Here is a 24,327-nt window from a genome sequence, read left to right on the forward strand (position 1 = left end):
CTCAACCAAAGACAAGGCCGCAACTGCAGCCCTCCACGAAGATCGACCACCCACAACCGCGCCCTCCCCCCAACTGAAGAGCCTTTGCAGATTCCACATACCAGAACCACGTGGGGACGGCAGGCCCCAGAGGACACAAAGAGCGTACCCCAAAACTGCAACCGGCTCAACTGGCTGGATTTCGAACTGTCAAGGAACCCTGGTTGGTGAGCATGATCCCTGACCTCTCCTAGTTCAATTTAGTTAGGTTTTGGGGGTGAGACAAGGGTAAAAGGATTAGTAGCATGATTTTCCCTCATTATCCCGTGTGTTCCCCATTCTTAACTAAGTGTACTTTGTAAGTCTGTATAATCTCAGTGTAATCCTAATGTTATAAATTCATTTGTGACTTCAATAAACCCAGTTTGTTTTTTCTTGCACCAAAACCAGTTCTCTGCTGCACTTTGTCACAACCCCCAAATAAGTCCAAGGTCTAGAACCCAGGGAGTGGGAGTGATTCGGACCACTCAGAAGTCAGAGGTGAAGCTGACACACACCACCACCCCCTACAGTTGTAGTTGTTGGAGGTCAATCATCTCAGTTCCAGGACATCACTGCAGTATTTCCTCCTCGAGAACACTGTAGTTCTACATTGGCTACAACTCATTCGTCCTAGCCTACCACGTCTAGTGAAGCAGAGGTATGGCATCGAACTCAGGTTACATACCCTGGCATCTGTTAAGCCAGAGATCGCCCAAGCTTGGATTTGCTGTTAGCTAAGATTCACACATCTGCTGATGCCAACATTCTCCATGCTGCTGCTTCCTCCTTCCAAGAGCGCTGGACTCCTTCACCTTTGCCTAACAAGACCAGACTCCATAACTCCTCTCCTTCACACACAAATCAGATGTGTTGCCCGTATGTACGCAAACAGGCCAACCAGATAAGCATTTTCTCAGCAAATGTAATTTTCTGCCAGATTAAGACTGCCAGTAGGTGGCACTTGTAAGATAGATGCTATTTTGAACGATGATGATAATGATAGCATCATGGATGCTCGTTTAGACAAAGGGGATGAGGAACCCACTGACATCTCGTTGGAATCAGTTCACTCCATGTACAGATCTGTCAGTCACACTACTTAGACACATTCTTCGAGCACCACGCTACTTGGGTGGCCATAGACAGTAGGGCCACTGGCAACATAATCCTTGCTTCCACACTTATGATTCTCAGTCTCCCAGTCAAGAATTCATCCCAATCTGCTCACCAGGCTCATCAGCTTTACAGGTGGTTGGTCAAACACACTTCTCTCTGTCCGGAAACCATCACAACTATGCCTTTGAAGACCTGATCATAGTGAACATTGATGTTGAGGTACTTGCAGGCACTCCATTCATGGAAACCAATAAGGTGACAATTCGGCAAGCCAGTGCTAGTAGGTAACTCCCAGTACTAGTAGGTGACACCCAGTGCTAGTAGGTGACTCCACCACCTATATTTATAGATTTCATCCTTCCTCCAGCCCATGCAGAGTGAGGCAAGCGTGCGTACTTTGCGCTCCCTCCAGGTCAAAAGCAATCTGGCTAGAGGATTTCATCGAGATGTGCACTGGGTTTCATCTACTGGATAGTCCCCTAGCTGTCATATGGACTGATCCTGCACCTGGGTTTTCCACCCTATTCGGTGACAAGGCTGCCTCAGGAACATCACATTACCATTGAGTTCGGGAGATGGCCACCACCTCCCCCAAATGGTCATTTAAATAACGTTAATGGGGGAGCGCTCATACAACTGAAAACCTGGTAAACTTGGAGTTATCAGAGAGGGCATTAACTGGTCCTGCATGTTCTAAAATGGCAGATCATGCACCAAATCAATGTGCCCATTCTGGATGATACCAGAGCACAAACTGCATGCCCCACATTTGTACCTTGCCAGTCAGCACATGTTGCAACAGGCAGTACCGTATGCAGCCAGAAACATCTGATTATCATTATTTCACTTTGGGGCTCCTGTAACATTCCTGGCACTTCAGAGCCTAAATTTCTGACCTTAATCTTTTTAGGGTTGTTCACAAGACGTGGATGAAACAGACAAGGCCAAATTCATTGACAGCCATCTGCTGTCCAGATGAGATAGTCACAGACCAGGTGACCAGGCTAAGTCAAGACTGCATGTTTTATTTTCTGAAAGGCATTAGTGAACCAAATGCTTTTTTACAACACTCTGAAAGCTTGCATGACTATTATTTTTTTCTATTGTTCACCCAGATTTATTGAATTCAGTTTCATAAATTACCATATAGGATTTGAACTCATGCACTGAGAATTTGCTTAGGGTGTGTCTCCTTTGGAAGAAACATTGGCTTAGATGGTAATCGAGTTAGGTAAACTTGATAGCGTTTTAGAAATGGTGGGTGGGACCTGATTTAGAATCCCTGCCCCTATTCTGCCAGCACAAGATAAGAGTGTAGGTAGCCCAACCCGCACACAGTGCTCCCATCGTTACCGACCCCGTTGGTCATCCAACCAACACCCTCCGCCCCACCTTGTGGAGTCAGGCCCCTTTTGAAAGAATACATGGTTAATGGCATTTCGGAGGAGTTGTGAACCCCAGAGGAATCCTAGTCCCAAGTCAGGAACCAAAAAAAAAAACTCGCCTGGTCCTGAAATTTTTTTAATGGCAGGGTTTTAAATACACACAAAAAAAAATGTTCTTCCAGTTTCAATAGTTAGGTGCTGTATTTGTAAGTTAGATGTGTTTTTACTGCAGTGATTCATTATAGTGCTCTGCCTGTTTATCAGTATTATGTAAGCGTTGAGATGCACTAGAATACTTTTCCCATGAGAAAAGTGTTATTGTGCATTCAAAACTGAAGAAAACACAGCTTGGGAATTCAAAGTGTCATGATCTGAAATGATTTAAATCTCCAGCCCTTTAAAATTGGAAGAAACAAATAGTTTTCAGCTTTCACTTAGAGAAAAAAAAATAGACAACTGCTGCTGGACTGCATTGATCGACAGGCCATCTGGTGTGTCTTAGAAAAAAAGCCTTTTTTTGTGGTTTCAACAGACTTCATTGTCTGTAAGTTGTAATGGCTTGTTATGACAACTGAGCCCATTATGAATGCTGAGTTTCAAAAGGTCTTAAATACTAATTTCAGCAGGGGACTGTTCAAAATTTGATTGGCAGTAAGATGTTATTAAAGGATTATCTATCTTTGATGTGGATTCTGAGTGGATGTTGTTTTTTTTAACAACAGATTGATCACTTGAGTGGATTTACATCTTTCTGAATGAATTTTTTAAATGAGAGGTTTTTTCTTCAGCATGTAACTATTTGAATGACAGCTCGATTAGAATGTTACAACTTAACTTTTTAAAATACATGGCTCCTGATGCCTGCCCATGGTAGATACTGGGTGAATGGCTATGCAAGATACATGGAGGAAGTGCAAGGCGCATGGGGGTATGAGGGGCATGGAAGGGAAATGGGGAGTATAAGGGGGCATTGTTAACATGAGGGGGCTTGGAGGTCGGGGGCGTGAGTGGGAATGGAGGGGGAATAGGGATAGGAGGATACATGAGGGCATGCAGGGGGTATGGTCGGTATGAGTGAACATGGGATTATGAGAAGGAATAGGGTTATGAGGGGCTCTGAGGGTTATGGAGGGATTGCGAGTGGGCATGGGTGCAATGAGGGGTGGCTGGTGGCATGAACGGTGAAAGTTTGAGGGTCTATCATCAGTATATTGGGCCAATGTCCCAGTAAAAAGAGGGAGGCATTCTAGCTTGCCTGCCTCACTATCCATCTGCTTTCATTGCTGCCTTGGGCCTATCTCCAGAGACAGTGGGCTCAAGTCCAGCCTGCCCCACCTCACCGGTGTGAAAATATGGCAGGTAAGATTGTTTTTAAAGGGTAGTGGTCTGCTAAGTTTGGAAATTTTCTGACTCTACCTTCCTGCAGCTGTATTATTATAATGATCTAATACCTTGGGCTTATATACTGTACAAGACAAAAGGCACCAATCGCTCATCAGGGATTGGGTAAACAGGTTGTGGCTTCATTTATTAAGACTAAGCACATGAGTACAGATATACATAGGCACAAAGCTTGAAGGCATCAGAGCTGTGTGTGTGCTCTGCTCAAAGCAAAAGTGAAACTAAGACTGGACCACATGGTACATTTCCTTTCTAGTAATTTCAAAATCACTGGAACTCCCTCCCTAACAGCACTGTGGGTGTACCTACACCTCATGGACTGCAGCAGTTCAAGAAGGCAGCTCACCACCACCTGCTTAACGGCAATTAGGGATAGGCAAAAAATGCTGGCCTAGCCAGCGATACCCACATCCCTTAAATACATCTTTTTAAAATACCAGCTGCATCCCAATTCAAACTGGTGAATTTTGTGTATGTCCTGACAATTCCCCTCTGATCTTCCTTCTCTGTAGTATCTGGGATGACTGTCACTGTGGTCGCTTTCATGCACTTTACTGAAGCTTCGCCTACGAAGACAAGTTGTGGCAGGAATACACCATGGAGTAATGGTGCCTGCATTTTATTCAGTTTATTATTCAGCAAACCCCAAAGCCACCAGTTATAACCTCAACCTTCTCTAGCCTGATTTTTAGGAATTTTTTTTGGCTTGACTCTCCCTTGTTCACTATCGATCTGGCCTACACCCTGGTCACTCGTCCTTACTGACTGAGGTAACGTGGTGCTGGTCCTCTCAACATGCTGTTCCACTTATGGAGCTGACAGCCTTTGCACTGCAAGCTCACCATGAGGGGTCCATCTGTTTATCAGCCCTTTACTTGAGCACTAGCTTGGCGCTGTGTGTCCAAAGCGTTTCTTCCCAGTCATCGCACTATGTTTTAAACACTCTCTAAGGCTGCGGCTTCGTTGCAGTCTGACCAAAATGGTGGGGGTCTTCTCATGCCATGTAGCATGCTCTAAGGCTGTTCACCATGTCATACCTGTACTTAATCTTGCTGCCACCTGTCTTACCACCGCTGATCACCATGTCATGTTATTATAATGATATAACACCTTGTGCTTATTTACTGTATAAGGCACAAGGTATCAATCACTCATGAGGGATTGAGTAAAGACATTGTGGGCTCATTTATTAAGACTAGGCCCATGACAACAGTTATTCATAGGTATAAAGCTTGAAGGCACCAGAGCTGTGTGTGTGTGTTCTCTGCTCAAAGCAGAAGTGAAACTAAGGCTGGATCAAATGACACATTTCCTTTCTAGTAATGTCATGCTGCTATCCCTTTGTAATAAACTTGATGTACCAGACAGATTCCTTACTTGAAACAGTTAACTTTATTTACAGAGCTCTTGTAGAAGCTAAATGCTTGAACCAAGTCCGGAACTAGAAAGCTCCACCCCTAAGATTATCCACGCTTAGGGCTAATTCACCAGTTCAATCACCTTAAAGTGAACCCTAAAGGCAGTAGGAAAGGTTATACCTACAATCACTATATTCTTCCCTCTTGAGTTTTTTTTTTTACATTTCTTATTTACAAGAATCCACAACATATACATATATACACAGATCATGCGATTATAGATTAAGTCTCTGAGGTGGTTTTCTAATTCGGTTAGAGCAGCATAGCTCCATGAGTTGAGATTCTCCCACTGGATCGACATGATCAGGAACTGCAGTATCAGGGACATCCTTAGATAATGGCAGTTCAGAATTAGGTAATTCAACAGAGACATCTGCTACATCTATTCTAGGTCAATCTGGCACCTCAGGGATTAAATTTTCAACATCAATTACAGGTGGAATAATTGGTTGTTGGAACATCTCTCTACTCCTTAAATGATCCATATATTTTTAAACAATCTGGTCTTCCACTTCCACATGGTATGACAAAGGCCCAGTTTTAGAGACAATTATAACAGGACACCAACTATGTCCATTTCTAAAATTTTGCACGAAAACTGTGCCGCCCACAGTAAATCTTCAAGGTTTGCTATGAATATTATGATTCACTCTCTGACTACTCTGGTTCTTCTCTACCTTCCCCTCTAAATTTGGAAACACCAGACTTAACCGTGTACATAGGGAATGTTTCATCAGTAATTCAAATGGAGTTGAACATATAGCTGCATGTGGAGACATATGATAATTGAGAAGAAAACATGAGATTCAAGTTTCTAATGTTCCTTCGGATAACTTTTTCATTCCTGATTTGAAGGTTTGCACTGCTCTTTCTGCTAACCCATTGGATGAGGGATGATATGGTGCTGTTTTAATATGTTTAATTCCATTTAAATTCATGAATCCCTGAAATTCCATACTAGTGAATGCAGTACCATTATCAGAAACAATAACTTCCGGTAGGCCATGTATTGGCACAGCTTTTCAATAGTTGCACACGATGTCAGTGATCTAACTTCGTACACATCCATCTAATTAGAATGCACATCGATGATCAATAAAAACATGGTACCTAAAAATGGTCCTATGTAGCCTATAAGTAGTCTATCCCATAGTTGATCAGGCCACTCCCATGGATGCAGTGGAGCTGAAACGGGCATCTTTTGTTGTTGCTGACACTGGAGACGGTGCTTAACCATTTTTTCTATATCACTGTCTATACCTGGCCACCTGACATAACTTCACGTCATCATCTTCATCTTTGAAATGCTTGGATGCACACTGTGAAGCTCTGTCAAGAGTGGTACTCTTCCTTGCGAAAGGACGATGACTCTTGATCCCCACAACATGACAACTTAACTCAGTTTTAGGGCATGGAATGGCCTTATATCATCAGACACTGGTGCATTCAACCATCCTTGCAATACCAGGTCTCGGACTTCGGACAAAATTGAATCCCGGTTTGTCCAAATCCTTATTTGCCCCGCACACACGGGCGAAGGGTTCAAGAAATTCAACACAAGTACAACTTCTTGTGGCACTGGAGCATGTACAATGCTATCTGGTAACGGAAGACAACTGAGTGCATCTGTATGTGGAATATGCACACCCAGACAGTGCATAAAGGGGCATTCATACGCTGATAAAATCAAAGCCCAACATTGAATTCTGGCTGAGGCTGTTGGCGGAATTGCTTTATCTTCACTAAATAAACCCCTTAGTGGCTTATGATCCGACGCTAAGGTGAAATGATGACTATGCAGGTATTGATGGAATTCCTTTACTCCAAATATTACGGATGAACCTTCTTTTTCAAGTTGTGAATAATCCCTCTCGGCTGCAGAGAGAGTTCTGGAGACATAGCCGATTGGCCTTTAGGATTTGATTTCCGTCTTTTCTTCTTCTGTTTGCCGCAGAGTTTTGTCTCGTCCTTCGTTTTGATTTCACATTGAGCCAAATTTCTCTCTGGTGAAACTTTAACATGGTTCAATTCGGTAGTTGAGCTCCCCATGGATTCGCTACCCACTCGCATCTTGGAAAGTTCCACGACTTTTCTTTCTAATGCCTCTTTTGTTTCAAACAGCTGATTCTTCAGGTCTTCTGTCTTCTTCTTGTATCTTTTAGCTTCCTCCTGGAACATTGAACATTGTTGAGTTTTTTCTGCCAACTGTTTCTTCAGTTTGTTCAGAGTGACACTATATTCATTTTGTTTCTTTTCATGATTTTCCAGTGGAACCAACTCTGACCTGAGGGATCCTTGCATCCTGTGATGGTCCTTTGATTCTCCAAACTCATTCCAAAATACACTGTCATATCCCCTTATCAACTCAGGATCTCTTCCTATTCTCACTTGAAATATTTCTGACCAGTTGAGCTTAATTTCTTTTAATCACTCGCAGCTCAGAAGATTAGGTCCTTCACCTGTCACAATGATCACCAGAAACTGGGCTGTCTGTTGCCTGTCGGACAAATGGCCAGTGGCGATTCCTTTTACCTGTATTGCCTCTCCAGTGTACATCTCCAGCTGAGCCGTGGTTTGCTCCATACTCAGTGGCTAGGTACCTTCACTTGGGTTTTAAATGTGTGCTCTCCCATCACTGTGGACGATGCTCCTGTGTCCACCTCCATGACTAGAGGCTTCCCATTCACGTAAAGGGTGATGGTGATTGGTTCATTTTTACTGCTTTGACATTGTATAGGGAATAGAAATCAGTATCAGCAGCTTCTGGTTCTGTTATATTGTGCACTTCATTCATATTTGTCTGCTGTCTTATGGGCTGTCTCAATTTTGCCCTGCATTGCTTTATTACGTGCCCTTTTTTGTGGCAGTAGTGGCATTCTGCCTCCTTATATCTACAGGTTTCCGGTACATGGTTACCCCCCACATCAGTGAGAAATTAGTTTCTGAATTGCTGGTGAGATGCTTCCAGTATGCCTTTTTGTTTTTCGAGCAGCAGAGACTTTCTTTCACTTCGCAGCTGTCTCTCTGGTTTTCATGCCACACCCGGCGGTAGGTTCCCGCCCTAACTGAAGAACAGTGCCATGTTGCACATTCTGTAAAGGCTGCAAGTCTCTCACAGCATTCTCCATTGCTAGTGCTATATCCATGGCACACTTCAGGTCAATATAACTTCTGCAAGTAAACGACACTGAATGGCGTCGTCATGTACGCCGCAAACCAACCAGTCCCGCAACATGGCGTTGAGTGTATCTTTGAAATCGCAGGGCTCAGTCAACTGTTTCAACTTCGCAATATAAATTGCGATTGACTCATCCAGGGCAGTGGAGTTGAACTTAAATCTCTGCATAATTACCAATGGCTTTGGCTGAGAATACTCCTTCACGAGATCTACCAGCTCTTTAAAAGATTTAAAATTGGGCGTGTTCAGGGCTGTCAGACTACAGATGAGGTTATATGTCTTGCTCCCGCAGACACTTAAAATAATTGCTTTCTGCTTCTCTGCTGTCATTTCATTCACAACATAAAAACCTAAGTGCTCTATTTACTGGCTCCAGTCTTCCATGGACGAGTCATAAGGGTCAATTCTGCAAAAGAGTGGCATGACTAGTGAGCATACTTTTCTTTCTTTCCTTAAGAATTAATGTACTGACATTCACGAGGGCAAGGTGCAGCGTCGGAGCTATTTATCCTCATTGCCAATTGTAATAAACTTAATGTACCGGACAGAATTCTTACTCCAAACAGATAACTTTATTACAGAGATTTTGTAGAAACTCCATGCTTGAACCAGGTCCACGACTGGAAAGCTTCATCCCTAAGATGACCCATGTATGACCCGTGCTTAGGGCTGATTCATCAGTACAATCATGTGACCCTGAAGGAAGTAGGAAAGGTTATACCTTCAATCACTACACCCTTAAAGGCATATTATAGCACCTGCCTCCTCCACAAATATCAAACACACTGTTTGCATGTGGTTCTGCTGAGGATCTGCCAAAGTTAAAATAATAGGGCAGGAGAATGTCTAAGAAAATTCCCGACAATAATCTCTGGGTTTCTAGTCCAGTGCCATAACTACAACACTACCAAGCTGCAGAAACTTCACAATCTAGAGAGTCACCTCAGCGTAGTACGAGAAGAATGCTTTACTGTCAGAGGTGCAGTCTTTCAACTGAGTCATCATATCAAGGGCCCATCTGCTTTCAAATGTTTGTAAAAGATCCCATGGCACTATTTGAAAGACAAGGGAATTTTCTCCAGTGTCCTGGCCAATACTTATTCCTCAACCAACATCGCCAAAACAGATTATCTGATCATGAGATCTTTACTATTTGTGGGCCCTTGCTTTGCGCAAATCAACTGGTGTGTTTCCTACATAACAATGACTATACTTCAAAAAGTACTTAGCACTTTGGGATGTCCTGTGATAGAAATGCAAATTTTTACTTTTGCCCCCCACTGGTGTAAATCATCCATTCAGTAAATGAGCTGGTTGTCACTATGTTCGAGAAAAAAATCACAGTTTCTGTGCTAATGATTTTTCAGCATTTTCCATTTTTTTTAACCAAAATGAAAACATTTTTCTACATAGATTTGCTTTGAATTTGTGAAGGCAGCAATATTGCCATTTAGGGTCACGATATCATCCTGAAAGATCAGCAACTGCTTTCAGTTCTCCAGAACTTAAAATCAAAACTGTTTCAGTGTGCTCTGCTCCAGCTTTAATAGTGAGGGCTGCTTTGGATTCATTTCCAGGATTATATGTGGTCACCCTGAATAGACCATTATCTGCATCGCTTGGATAAATTGCAACAGCAATGGAGTGATGAGTGCCAGTAATGACATTTATTAAACAGATTGAAATGAAACAGTAGTTGCTACGGAAACCACATCGGTGAGGTACTGAATGAATACAGACCTAAAGGACATTATGGGCTTTTAAGAGAACCAAAGGAGCTATTTCACACACGCGAAGAAAAACAATTTCAAAACAATTTCTTTTAAAAAGACAAAAAAATGATGTGTGCCCCTTTTGTCATTCTCAAAATCAAGAAGTAGATAAAATGGGGAAAAAAATGAAAGCAGGAAAAGAGATGCATCTTATTAAAATAATGAATCAAACTGGACTCAGTGACATATTTTGCATTTTTATTTCACTTGAATATAACCAAAGTTTCTGAATGAGCCTTTTTGAATTGTGTACTGAGATGTATCCCTCCCAATTAATTTTCTTGAAAGTTTCTTGCTTGAAAGCTTCAGATTGTTGTGCTTGGTAGGACAATACAACAACAACTTGCATTTTTACAACATGGGTTAGTTTATTACCATGTGATATAGCAAACGTACCTGCAGCAGAAACCTTCATGACTTTTATAGGTTAAATGAAGTATAAGGATATGAGAAATTTGATTAGGAGTAGACCATATGCCCACAGCCTGCTCCTCCATTTGATAAGTTTGTGGCTGATCCTCAACTTCAACTCCACTTTCCTGTCTGATCCCAATATCCCTTAATTCCCTTAGACTTCAAAAATCTATTGATCTCAGCCTTTAATACAGACACTGAATGAACATCCATAGTGCTCTAGATAGAGATTTCCAAAGATTCACAGCCTTCTGAGTGAAGAAGTTTCTCCTCCTCTCAATCCTAAATGGCTCTACCCTTATCCTGAGAATTTGTTCCCTCACTTTGTTCTAGACCCTTCAGTCAGGGGAAACAGCCTCTCAGCATTTATCCTGTTAGGCCTTCTCAGAATCTTCTCCATTTCAATAAGATCATCTTTTATTCTTCTAAATGCCACAGTATGTCTGCTCAATCTTTTCAGTCTCTCCTTATAGTACAACCCTCTCATCTCAGGAATCAATCTAGTGAACCTTCATTGCACCTTCGGTTGTGTCTTTTCCCATAACTGGCTAATGCCTAAAATATATAATTGTGCTTTTTATAGAAAATGGAGCTTGCTCCATGCCCTGTGTAATGTCTCCTTCTGTTTGCTTAAGACAGTTAATGTGATTCCTATGTTTAAACAAGTTAATGCACACAATGGGTAATTTACTTTATTTAAAAGAGTTTGTTTAATGTTATTGTAAGCTTCTTTAATATAATGAAGGTTTTATGTTATGGTTAAAGATGTTTCAACTCACTTAATAGGGAAAGTGATTTAAACATAACATTTACCAATTTAATTTGATAACTACCAATGCAGCGAGATACAGAAAGAGAGAGTTAATGCCGTTTCAAACAAATTGTACAATCATTTTGCCATCAAGTGCTTAAGGTATAACTCCAGCCAGAAAATGCATTTCAATATTAATGCACAAAATAAAAAAGAATCGTGAAAGAAACCCCACCAAGTCAGGATGGAATTTGAACTGTGACGTGCAGAGCCTAGAGATAGAAGGCGGAATCACCCATGCCCGCTGGCATAGGGCGTGCTCGGTGGCATGAGCGGACAATATGGTGAGAAGGCCAAAAATTGGTTTCACAAGGTTGTGAAACTAGTTTGCGAGCATCCACTCCAACAGCCGATGTATTTTAAAGTCCTCATAATCTGTGCCTTGTGAATCAGGAACAATAAGGTGTCCATCGTATTTAAAAATAACCCAATTGACATTATTGTTATCATCCCAGGCGAAGTTATACGACTCTCTGTACCCTTCTTTATCAATCTTCTTGAGCTACATCGGGAATCCCATTGTAACATATCTGCATATCATTATAAGCCCGGCCCACTGGAATCGCCAACACCCACCCCCCACACCCCACTGTTGGATCATCCGCCCATGTCGGCATGATTGCATGCCGACCTGCTTCACAACAGCATAGAAAAGGTGTGCACTTGGCGGGCAGCACTTTGAGCGGAACGTGGAGGTGACTACACAGTAACGTTACAGACCGCTCGCCCGGGTTGCCTGCTGGACTTCAATGAGGAGGCACCTTGTGGAGGGAGGTGGTGGGGGCAAAGGCTGCGCTGCGGTTAAGGAGCGTTGGGGTGGGGGCAAGGGCTGCCCTGTGATTGAGGCACGTTGTGGGGGGCAAGGGCCACCTTGCGGTTGAGACAACTTGGCAGGGGGCAGCAATGGCTACCCTGTGGTTGAAGGTAGCGCACAAGCAAAAGCAGGGTGGGGGTGGGTGAGGGAAACAGCCAAGCATTAGAGAAGCCTTGTATAAAGTGATCATTCCCCTGCAACTGAGACAGTTCAGGCGCAGCCACATTGATTTGATTGGAGTTGGGCCTCTAGCTTCTCTGCCCACTCAAACAACGCAGAGGCATCAAAGTGCCACCAAGTGCTTCAGAGCTTTTCACACCTCGGGCACAGACTGCAAAGGAATGAATATTTTAGTGGACTGCAGAACAGTTGGATGACTGGGCATGTTGTACAATCTCCTTGCTAAAGCTGGCCATGGAGCAGGCACTGGTGGAGGTGCCCACAGCCCCTTGCAATGTCATCATCCCGGTTTGAACGAGTCTCCCCCATGGTTCAAGCTAACAGTGCAGCCTTGCAGTGTGGGTTAGGAGACTGCCTGTGCCTGAGCTGAGAGCATAGTATGTAGTCCATTGGGAAAAGTTGCCACCAATCAGTCGGGTGGAGTAGGATGGATGTGGTTGGGATTTCGGGCAGCCATGCAGCACACTAATCTCTGGCCATCCAAGTGGTGGCCAGCAAACACTGGGACGCATTAAGGGGCCTTTAGATTTAACCAAGATAGGTTCTTAATACACCCATTCTAACACATGTGTCTCTCTCTTTCATCTTGCAGGAAGAGTACATCAGGAAGATGGAGCCTGGTGACCTAGCTGTATGCCTCGTGGTGTACAGCGAGCAAAGATGACTGAGAGGAGAGCGACTGAGGCACCTGGCTGTGCAGAGGGAGAAGCAGTGCCCACAGGAAGAAGGGGCAGCATGGGGCTCCCACATACACCTCCAAAGAGCCACAATGAACCTTCGTTGGTTGGTGCCTAGCTAGACCCTGGGTCTATAGATGCTGCCTTGAATTTATGCAGATGACTAAGAACCAGTGTCATCGAAGACTGTGCATGTCTAGGGAACTGGTCAGACATATCTACCAGCTACTGCAGGATTTGGTGCCACAGAGACATTTGGTGCCACAGAGACACTGCCAGTGGCCATGAAAGTGACCGTTGTGCTCAATTTCTACGCAAGTGGTTCCTTTCAGGGCTCCACAGGTGACCTCTGTGGGATATCACAAACCTCCACCCACAAATGCATCGATGAGGTCACAGATGCCATCTTCACAAGGGCACACAACTTTGTGCATTTCCTGTGGAACCAGGAGAGCCAGAATGCCAGAGCGATTGGATTTGCCCAGGTCTCAGGTTTCCCACAGATGCCATCAATTGCGCTTACGTGCCACTCAAATCTCCGTCGAAATACACGATCAACTATGTCAACCGCAAGGGATTCCATATGCAGCTGGTGTGCGACCACCACAAACACATCCTGCAGGTCTGTGCATGGTTTCCAGGTAGTGTGCACGACTCCTACATTCTCAGTTGGTCACAGATCCCTGAAGTCTTCCAGGGTCCACAGAAGCTGCAGGGATGTCTCCTTGGGGCCAAGGGCTACACACAGAGGCCGTAGCTGATGACACCCATGCAGCGGCCTCAGACCGCAGCAGAGCGAAGGTACAACGAGGCTCATGCTGCAGCTCACAACCTGGTGGAGCAAACCATCGGGATGCTGAAAATGAGGTTCCGGTACCTGGGCTGGTCTGTTGGAGCCCTGCAATATAGTCCACAGAGGGTGTCGCGCATCATCGTCATTGGCTGTGCCCTTTACAAGCTGGTGCTGCAATGGGGAGAAGAGCTGGCTGAGGTGAAGCTGGAGGCCTCCTTGGATGAGGAGGACACCGACAGAGATGATGGTGAGGAGGACCTCGAAGGCGGCAATGACAGTGATGAGAACCCTGCACAGGCCAGATGAGGCAGGCATGCTTGGGAGGCCTTCATAGCTGCTAGATTTGTTCAAGATGATGACAATATGTAGTGAGGAGACACCATAGATCCTCACATTGCATCTATGCATGTTTGACTCCAGTCAGGCATATCAATGCACATGCCCTCTGGGAGAATGCTCCTGTCATGGAGAAGCAGCGGAGGCCCTGATAGTCGCTCGATTGTAGGAGGATGATGACAACATGCTGTGAGGACACTCCATAGATCTTCACATAGCCTTTGAAAATGTCTGACTCCTGTCTGGCTGAAAGCAGCTGGCTTGCGCTCTGTGATCATGGTCATATTATAGAGACGCAGCCATGAAATTTTAAAAGCTTCTGATCCTTTGTCCATCTTCAGCACCTGACCCCTTCAGGAGCACAGCGTCACTGATCACAGATGCTGAAGAGATGTTGGCCAGCCCCACCTTAAAGGTGCTGAGAGCACGCAGAGAGAATGACGGAACCCTGTGACTCCTGTCCACGACATTCTGGCAGCAATGATAAGCACCATCAAGATGCAGGCATCAGTAATGTGTCCAGGGGATGTGAGGCCGGACCATCACTTTGGCCTGAAGGCTGCACAAAGCACAGGGAAGAGGCCATGGTCTGATACACCTGCCTTTATCTTGTGCAGAAAGGTTTCACATCTGAGTGACACAAACACTGCTCATCAGAACAAGGAGCCATAGGCAGAGGGATATTCTTGGGAGTTTATGGACAATAGTGAACAGTATGTACAAGTGATTAACACCCGTCCTCTACATCTTCTTAACTTTCCTAATCCTGCCGCTACATCTTGGTGCTCCCCGGCCATCCACAGCAGTAGTGGAGGCAGCCTGCTGACTGCTACGCCCTGTGTATGATGGCCTTGGTGGGCGTCCTCTGGAGGGCTGAGACCTGGAGGGCCTTGGCCGTTTTCAGGCAGTGGCAGCCTCCTCAGTCTGTGGAGCTGGAGTTGTTGCGGTTACAGGAAGAGGGGACTCGGATGGTCCAGACACTCCCGGAGTCAACTGGATGGATGGCCCCAGGGAGTACACCTCTTGATCCTCCTCCCTAAGGGTGCTCACTGGCTCCTGGCTGATTTCTTGAGGAGAAAGGGTAGCTGCAGTGAGATCGAGCTGCCCCGCACCGCTCCTGCATACACATATTTGGAGGCCAACTATGGCATCAGCGATGGAGTTCAGCCCATGCAGCAGTGTGGGAGCAACATCCTGGACCAAGGTCTCCATGGCGGTAGCCATCCTACCAGTGTTGACCTCAGTACGTTGGCATGCCGCCGCTATCACCTCAGCCTGAAGGTAGGTGGAGTCCTCCATCATGCCTTGAAATCTGAGGAGTGCAGCAGACATCCCTTCCTGATGTTTCTGAACCTGCCTTTGCAGCTCCAGCAACTGTGACATGACCGAGTCCAGAGGCTCATCATCTGACTCAGACTCAGCAAATTTCTGGCCTCCAGCAGTCCTCCGAGTGCCGGGGACCTGGGAAGTTCCTGCCTCCACCTGCTGTGGATCAGGCAGTGCAATGTGCTCGCCAAATTGTGATCCCGAAGCTACTGTAAAGCTAAGTCCCACCGAGGTGCGTGTCTCTGCGCTGGTGGAGGGTGTGGGTGAGCGCTGTGATGGGACTTCAGGGAGGGTGCCTTCAGATTCCTGTTCTAATGTTTCTTCAGGCCTTGATTGGAGACCTGGGTCGTGGACTCCATCAGCTGTTTTCCAGACGTGCCTCCAGAGATAATTAGTGCATGGCAGTGGCCTGTGAAAGAGGACACATCACTCACAGCATGGTTTTCTAATGGAGGTTGCACTGGTGGATCCTCACTTTGTAGAGCACTGCTGACCTCACCGTCAGCACAGGAATGGTCCAGATCATCACCGGCCAGCTGGATGGCTCTGTTTTCAAAGTCTGTGAGGACCTTGATTTCAGGCATTCCTCCACTGGTCTGTGACCTCTCATTCGGTTGTGTGCCAGCTTGTCCTGCAGGAATAGAGGTGGAGAGAGTGTAAGCAGGGTGCCTTCCAGGCCAAATGATGAGTATGCCTGGCATGTGTGCGTGGTGAGTGGTCCCATGGACAGGATGAAGACAATGAATGTTTGTGTGAGAGAGTGAATTGTGATGTCCCTTGAACTGGCAGTGAGTGAGGGCCCTATGGATGTATAATGAGTTTGTGAGTGTGTGAGTTGAGAGTGATGAGAAGAGTGATTTACCCTGGAGGAGATCATTCATCTTCTTGCAGCACTGGATGGTTGTCCTCTTTTGCAGGGCATTGGCTCTTAGCACCTCTGCCACCGCCTCCCAAGCCTGGTTGGTCACGCTGCTGCCCATCCTGCAGCCAGAGCTGGGGTAGGCGACATTGCGATGGGCCTCCACGGCATCCAAAAGGCGTTCCAGTGACGTGTCATTAAACCTGGGGGCTGCAGACTTTTTGCCTTTCGTGGACATCTTCCCTGTAGTAGTCCTGGGTTGGAAGCACTGAGATGTATGCACATGGCTGGACTTTAAATATGGTGCCCAGCGAGGTGATGGCATGGCTGGCGAATGAGAGCTCGCCTGCCATTGAAGCTGCGTGTTTCCCAGGAATATTTAATTAATGAGGCGGGCTTGGGACAAAACGGCCAGAAAAGCCGCCATTGTGGCCTGCGGGTAAAATATCATTTTACCAGCCCGCTACCACACTTAGTGTAAACCTGGGACGATTCTGCCCTGTAATCCATCGCTGGTATATTAGGCAGTTGATAAGTTAGACAAGGAGCGGCGATAGTAGTTGATCATACCCAGAAAGGACTTGAGTTCTGTTACATTGGATGGTGAGGGCGCATCTTTTATTGCCCGAGCTTTATCTTCTACTGGATGTAAACCAATGGCGTCCACTCTGTGACCAAGATAAGTGACTTCTGTTGCTTGAAATGTGCATTTTTCCTTCTTTAACCATGCACTGGCATCCATGAACTTTCTTAGCACCTCCCCCAGGTTGGCAAAGTGTTCGGTCTCGGTTGACCCTGTGATCAGAACATTATCTAGGTATACTACCACTCAGAGAAGTCCTTGCAAAAGAGTCTCAATTGTTCTCTGGAAGAAAGCACATGCAGACGATACTCCAAAGAATATGCAAGTGTGCTGATAAAGACCCTTGTGTGCATTAATAGTCACTTATTCTCGTGACGTGCTATCCAGTTCTAATTGCTGGTAGGCATGGCTCATATCCAATTCTGTATAGGACTTCCAAAACAAAAACAAAAATACCTGGAAAAACTCAGCAGGTCTGGCAGCATCTGCGGAGAGGAACACAGTTAACGTTTCGAGTCCGAATGATCCTTCAACAGAACTAAGTAAAAATAGAAGAGAGGTGAAATATAAGCTGGTTTAAGGGGGGGTGGGACAAGTAGAGCTGGATAGAGGGCAAGTGATAGGTGGAGATAACCAAAAGATGTCACAGACAAAAGGATAAAGAGGTGTTGAAGGTGGTGATATTATCTAAGGAATGTGCTAATTAAGGGCAGAAAGCAGGACAAGTAAGGTACAGATAGCCCTAGTGGGGCTGGGGTGAGGTGAAGGGATCAAAAAAGGCTAAAAGGTAGAGATAAAACAATGGCTGGAAATACATTTAAAAATAATGGAAGTAGGTGGGGAAAGAAAAAGCGATATAAATTATTGGAAAAAAAAGGGGAGGGAATCGGAAAGGGGTTGAGGATGGAGGAGAGAGTTCATGATCTAAAATTGTTGAACTCAATATTCAGTCCGGAAGGCTGTAAAGTGCCTAGTCGAAAGATGAGGTGCTGTTCCTCCAGTTTGCGTTGAGCTTCACTGGAACAATGCAGCGAGCCAAGGACGGACATGTAGGCATGAGAGCAGGGTGGAGTGTTGAAATGGCAAGCGACAGGGAGGTCTAGGTAATGCTTGTGGACAGACCGAAGGTGCTCTGCAATGCGGTCACCCAGTCTGCGTTTCGTCTCTCCAATGTAGAGGAGACCGCATTGGGATCAACGAATGCAGTAGACTAAATTGAGGGAAGTGCAAGTGAAATGCTGCTTCACTTGAAAGGAGTGTTTGGGCCCTTGGACGGTGAGGAGAGGGGAAGTAAAGGGGCAGGTGTTGCACCTTCTGCGGTTGCATGGGAAGGTGCCGTGGTAGGGGGTTGATGTGTAGGGGGTAATGGAGGAGTGGACCAGGGTGTGCCGGAGGGAACGATCCCTGCGGAATGCCGCCGGGGGGGTGAAGGGAAGATGTGTTTGGTGGTGGCATCATGCTGGAGCTGGCGGAAATGGCAGAGGATGGTCCTTTGAATACGGAGGCTGGTGGGGTGATAAGTGAGGACAAGGGGGACCCTATCATGTTTCTGGGAGGGAGGAGAAGGTGTGAGGGCGGATGCGCGGGAGATGGGCCAGACAAAGTTGAGGGCCCTGTCAACCACCGTGGGTGGAAAACCTCGGTTAAGGAAGAAGGAGGACATGTCAGAGGAACTGTTTTTGAAAGTGGCTTCATCAGAACAGATGCAACGGAGGCGAAGGAACTGAGAGAATGGGATGGAGTCCTTACAGGAAGCAGGGTGTGAGGAGCTGTAGTCGAGGTAGCTGTGGGAGTCGGTAGGCTTGTAATGGATATTGGTGGACAGTCTATCACCAGAAATTGAGACAGAGAGGTCAAGGAAGGGAAGGGAAGTGTCAGAGATGGACCATGTGAAAATGATGGAGGGGTGGAATTTGGAAGCAAAATTAAGAAATTTTTCCAGGTCCAGACGAGAGCATGAAGCAGCACCGAAGTAATCATCGATGTACCGGAGAAAGAGTTGTGGGAGGGGGCTGGAGTAGGACTGGAACAAGGAATGTTCCACATACCCCATAAGGAGACAGGCATAGCTGGGGCCAATGCGGGTACCCATAGCCACACCTTTCATTTGGAGGAAGTGAGAGGAGTTTAAGGAGAAATTGTTCAGTGTGAGAACAAGTTCAGCCAGACGGAGGAGAGTAGTGGTGGATGGGGATTGTTCGGGCCTCTGTTCGAGGAAGAAGCGGAGAGCCATCAGACCATCCCGGTGGGGGATGGAGGTGTAGAGAGATTGGATGTCCATGGTGAAGAGGAAGCGGTTGGGGCCAGGGAACTGGAAATTGTTGATGTGACGTAAGGTGTCAGAGGAATCACGGATGTAGGTGGGAAGGGACTGGACAAGGGGAGAGAGAATGGAGTCAAGATAGCAAGAAATGAGTTCCGTGGGGCAGGAACAGGCTGACACGATCGGTCTGCCGGGACAGTTCTGTTTGTGGAATTTGAGTAAGAGGTAGAAGTGGGCCGTCCGAGGTTGGGCGACTATCAGGTTGGAAGCTGTGGAAGGAAGATCTCCAGAGGAGATGAGGTCAGTAACAGTCCTGGAAACAATGGCTTGATGTTCAGTGGTGGGGTCATGGTCCAGGGGGAGGTAGGAGGAAGTGTCTGCGAGTTGACGCTCAGCCTCCGCGAGGCAGAGGTCAGTGCGCCAGACAACAACAGCACCACCTTTGTCAGCGGGTTCGATGACAATGTCAGGGTTGGACCTGAGAGAACGGAGTGCAGCAAGTACAGAGAGAGACAGGTTAGAGTGGGTGAGAGGAGCAGAGAAATTAAAACGACTAATGTCACGCCGACAGTTCTCAATGAAAAGATCAAGAGAAGGTAAGAATCCAGAGGGAGGGGTCCAGGTGGAGGGAGAATATTGGAGGTGGGTAAAAGGATCCGTTGAACGGGGAGAGGACTCCTGCCCAAAAAAGTGATCATGGAGACGAAGGCGGTGGGAGAAGAGTTCAGCATCGTGCCGAGCCCGAAATTCATTGAGATGAGGGTGTAAGGGTATGAAACTAAGACCTTTGCTGAGCACTGAACATTCAGCATCGGAGAGGGGAAGGTCAGGGGGTATGGTGAATACACGGCCGGGGCTGAGATTGGAAGACGGGATGGGGTCAGCGGGATGGGCAGGGGTGGAGGGTCCTGGATGGGCGTTGGTGTCGATGAGTTGTTGGAGCTTGTGTTCCTTTGCATCTGAAAGAAAGAGACAAAGTTTCTTGTTGAGGCGTCGGATGAGACGAAGAATAAAATGAAACTGGGGGCACGCGTAGCTTTGAAAAAGGGTGCGGGAGGTGCTGCTGGAGAGAGAGGTTGAGTGTGTTCATATGGCGGCGCATGGCACTGATTGTGGATCTCAGAATGCGATGAGAACAGCAGTCTGAGGAGCGTTGTATGTCCCGGAGATACCTGTAACCCTGGATGGGTTCGAAACGTGAGGAATGGAACTTCAGTTGAAATCCATGTGGGGTAAGTCGGAGACAGAGACAGTCACTGAGGAAGGAAATATGGCTGTGAAAGCAGGTTTTAGTAAACACCTTGTCAAACATCAGGAGAGAAATGGAAAGCAATGAAGGTGAACAAGGCAAAAGAGAGATACGAAAATCTTGACGGAGAGAAGAGCAATACCTCTTCAAGGTAGGCATTCCTTGAAGAGAGGTGACAGTCAATTAAACACTAAGATAAAAGCAAAAAACTGCAGATGCTGGAAATCCAAAACAAAAACAAAAATACCTGGAAAAACTCAGCAGGTCTGGCAGCATCTGCGGAGAGGAGCACAGTTAACGTTTCGAGTCCGAATGACCCTTCAACAGAACTAAGTGAAAATAGAAGAGAGGTGAAATATAAGCCTTCTGGACTGAATATTGAGTTCAACAATTTTAGATCATGAACTCTCTCCTCCATCCCCACCCCCTTTCCGATTCCCCCCCTTTTTTTTTCCAATAATTTATATAGATTTTTCTTTTCCCACCTACTTCCAATATTTTTAAATGTATTTCCATCCATTGTTTTATTTCTACCTTTTAGCCTCTTTTGATTCCTTCACCCCACCCCACCGACACCATGGCTATCTGTACCTTACTTGTCCTGCTTTCTACCCTTAATTAGCACATTCCTTAGATAATATCACCACCTTCAACACCTCTCTGTCCTTTTGTCTGTGACATCTTTTGGTTATCTCCACCTATCACTGGCCCTCTATCCAGCTCTACTTGTCCCAACCCCCCTTAAACCAGCTTATATTTCACCTCTCTTCTATTTTTACTTAGTTCTGTTGAAGGGTCATTCGGACTCAAATTGTTAACTGTGTTCCTCTCCGCAGATGCTACCAGACCTGCTGGGTTGTTCCAGGTATTTTTGTTTTTATTTTGCTCTCCCATCACTGTAGTTGAGGCGCCCGTATCCAACTCCATTGTCATTGGCTTCTCATTAACTTGGATTGTGACAGTGATAGGTTTGGTTTTTACAGAGGTTACGTAATACATGGAATATACGTCAATTTCGGCAGCTTCAGGTTCTGCTGTATTTTTTAATTCAATCATGTTGGTTTGCTGCTTTATGGGCTGTTTCGACTTTTCCCTGCATTTCCTTACTACCTGACCTTTCTTATGGCAGTAATGGCATTCTGTCTCCTTGAATTTTCAGGTGTCTGGTCTGTGGTCACCTCCACATCTATAACAACTTAATCTTGAAGTCACTGCTGAAGCGTTTCTACTCGACCTCTTCACATTTCTAGCAGCGAATATTGCATCTCGTTTTGATGCTGTGGGTCTGGTTTTCGTTCCATGCTTGGCAGTAGGTTCCCACCCCACATGAAGAACAGCGCCATGTTGTACATGTTGCAAAGCCTGGGAGTCTCTCGCCACACTTTCCATGGCGAGGGAGATTTCTAGGGCGCACTTAAAATCGATGTTGACCTCGATGAGTAAACACCAAGTGAGTGCTGAATGACGTCGTCATGAATTCCACAAACTATTCGGTCCCACGGCATCTCATTTAATGTGTCCCCAAAATCGCAGTGTTCTGTCAACTGCTTAAGGTTCAATACATAGTCTGCGATGGACTCTCCCGGGGCCCTAACTCTGGAATTACATTTAAAATGCTGCATTATTACAGATGCCTTCGGCTGGAAGTGCGTTTTCACGAGATCCATTAAATCATTATAGGACTTGGATTGGGCGCACTCAGGGCCATCAGGTTATGAATGAGATTGTATGGGCAGAATATTGCGCTCGTTGGGCGGGCATGCGCCTGACCTGAATGAGCGTAAAATGATGTGCGATGACATCAGCGCGCGTCCACTCATGACATGATGTCATCGTGCACTCGTGCGATATTTCGGTCGGTGGGTGCGCGCAGGGATCAGCAGTGCGCCTACCGACAATTAAGCAGCCTTGTAAGTCCATTAAAGTCATAATTAAAGGAAATTTTTGCAGCCCGGCCAACCTAACGGTTGGTGGGTAGGTGAATTGGCTAGGCAGGATGAGGTTTCATCAGTGATTAAAAGAAATAAAAACATTTCAAATAATTTCTAACAGAGTCACATGAGGGGGCGTGTCATTAACATTTTTAAGTGCTTTTTAAAAAAAATCTTCAGCTCCCTGAGGCAGCCCTGTGCCTCAGGGAGTTTTTACTGCGTGAACTTCTGTGCTTGGCCTCCTCCCGCCCACCCCGGCAGCGCTGCAGGGTGCGTTTCACTGGCCAGCCAGTGTGAAATCGCGGTTGGGCCCGAATGCGGGTGGTGATCCATTTCGCAGCCACTCCTACTCGCCCCTGCTGAGCCCACCTGATGACCGGAGAGTCCTGGTCTGTGTCTTACTGCCACATACACTCAAAAGGGTGGCATTCTGCTTTTCCTCCGCGGTAATTTTGTACGCTACGAAATAAAATCCGAGGTGCTCTACACACTGGCTCCAGTCTTCCATAGCCGCATCATAAGGATCGATTCTCCCAAAGAGTGGCATGAGTAGTCTTTTATTTTTCTTAAGTTTCAATACATGGTAACAAGGTGAAGTGCAGCGTCAGAGCTATTTTACCCTCGGTGCCAAATGTAATGACTCAACTCAAGATTGTTGATGGGAAAGTGCAGGAGGTGCAGTGAGCAGTGTGGGAGGTTGTTGCTGCAGTTGGTAGAAGATCGCAATTGAAGGTACATTCAATAACAACAACTTCAATTTATATAGCATCTCTAACATAATAAAACATCCCAGTGCTTCACGGGAGCATTATAAAACCAGATATGACACTGATCCGCACAAGGACATATTAGGACAAAAGACAAAAGCTTGGTCAAAGATAAAAACAAAAAGCTAAAAGCTACTGCGGATAAATTATTGAAAAAAAAGGCGGGTGGGGGGGGGAAACTACTCCTCAACCCCCACTTATGGCACCTCCCCATGCCCACGCAGAAGATGCAACACCTGCCCCTTCACTTCCTCTCTCCTCACCGTCCAAGGGCCCAAACACTCCTTTCAAGTGAAGCAGCATTTCACTTGCATTTCCCCTAACTTAGTCTACTGCATTCGTTGCTCCCAATGCGGTCTCCTCTACATTGGAGAGACCAAACGCAAACTGGGCGACCGTTTTGCGGAACACCTGCGGTCTGTCCGCAAGAAAGACCCAAACCTCCCTGTCGCTTGCCATTTTAACACTCCACCCTGTTCTCTTGCCCACATGTCTGTCCTTGGCTTGCTGCATTGTTCCAGTGAAGCCCAACGCAAACTGGAGGAACAGCACCTCATCTTCCGACTAGGCACTTTACAGCCTTCTGGGCTGAATATTGAATTCAACAACTTTAGATCTTAAACTCCCCCTCCCCCCATCCCCACCCCGTTTCTTTCCCCCCCCCCACCCGCCTTTTTTTTCAATAATTTATATAGATTCTTCTTTCCCCACCTATTTCCATTATTTTTAAATCTAAAACTAAAACCTTTAGTCTTTCCACCCCACCCCCACTAGAGCTGTACTTTGAATATCCTGTCTTGCATTCTTAATTAGCACTTTTCTCAGACAAAGACCACCACCTTCAACACCTCTTTGACCCTTTTGTCTCTGACATCTTTTGATTATCTGCTCACACCACACCCTCAATGTGTCTCTTCCCCCCCACCCACCTTAAACCAATTTATATTTCTCCCTTGTTGAAACTATGCTTCAGTTCTGCTGAAGGGCCATGAGGGCTTGAAACGTTGACTGATTTCTTCTCCGCCGATGCTGC

This window comes from Cetorhinus maximus, chromosome 7 (assembly GCF_964194155.1).
Source record: "Cetorhinus maximus chromosome 7, sCetMax3.hap1.1, whole genome shotgun sequence".
Taxonomy (NCBI): Eukaryota; Metazoa; Chordata; class Chondrichthyes; order Lamniformes; family Cetorhinidae; genus Cetorhinus; species Cetorhinus maximus.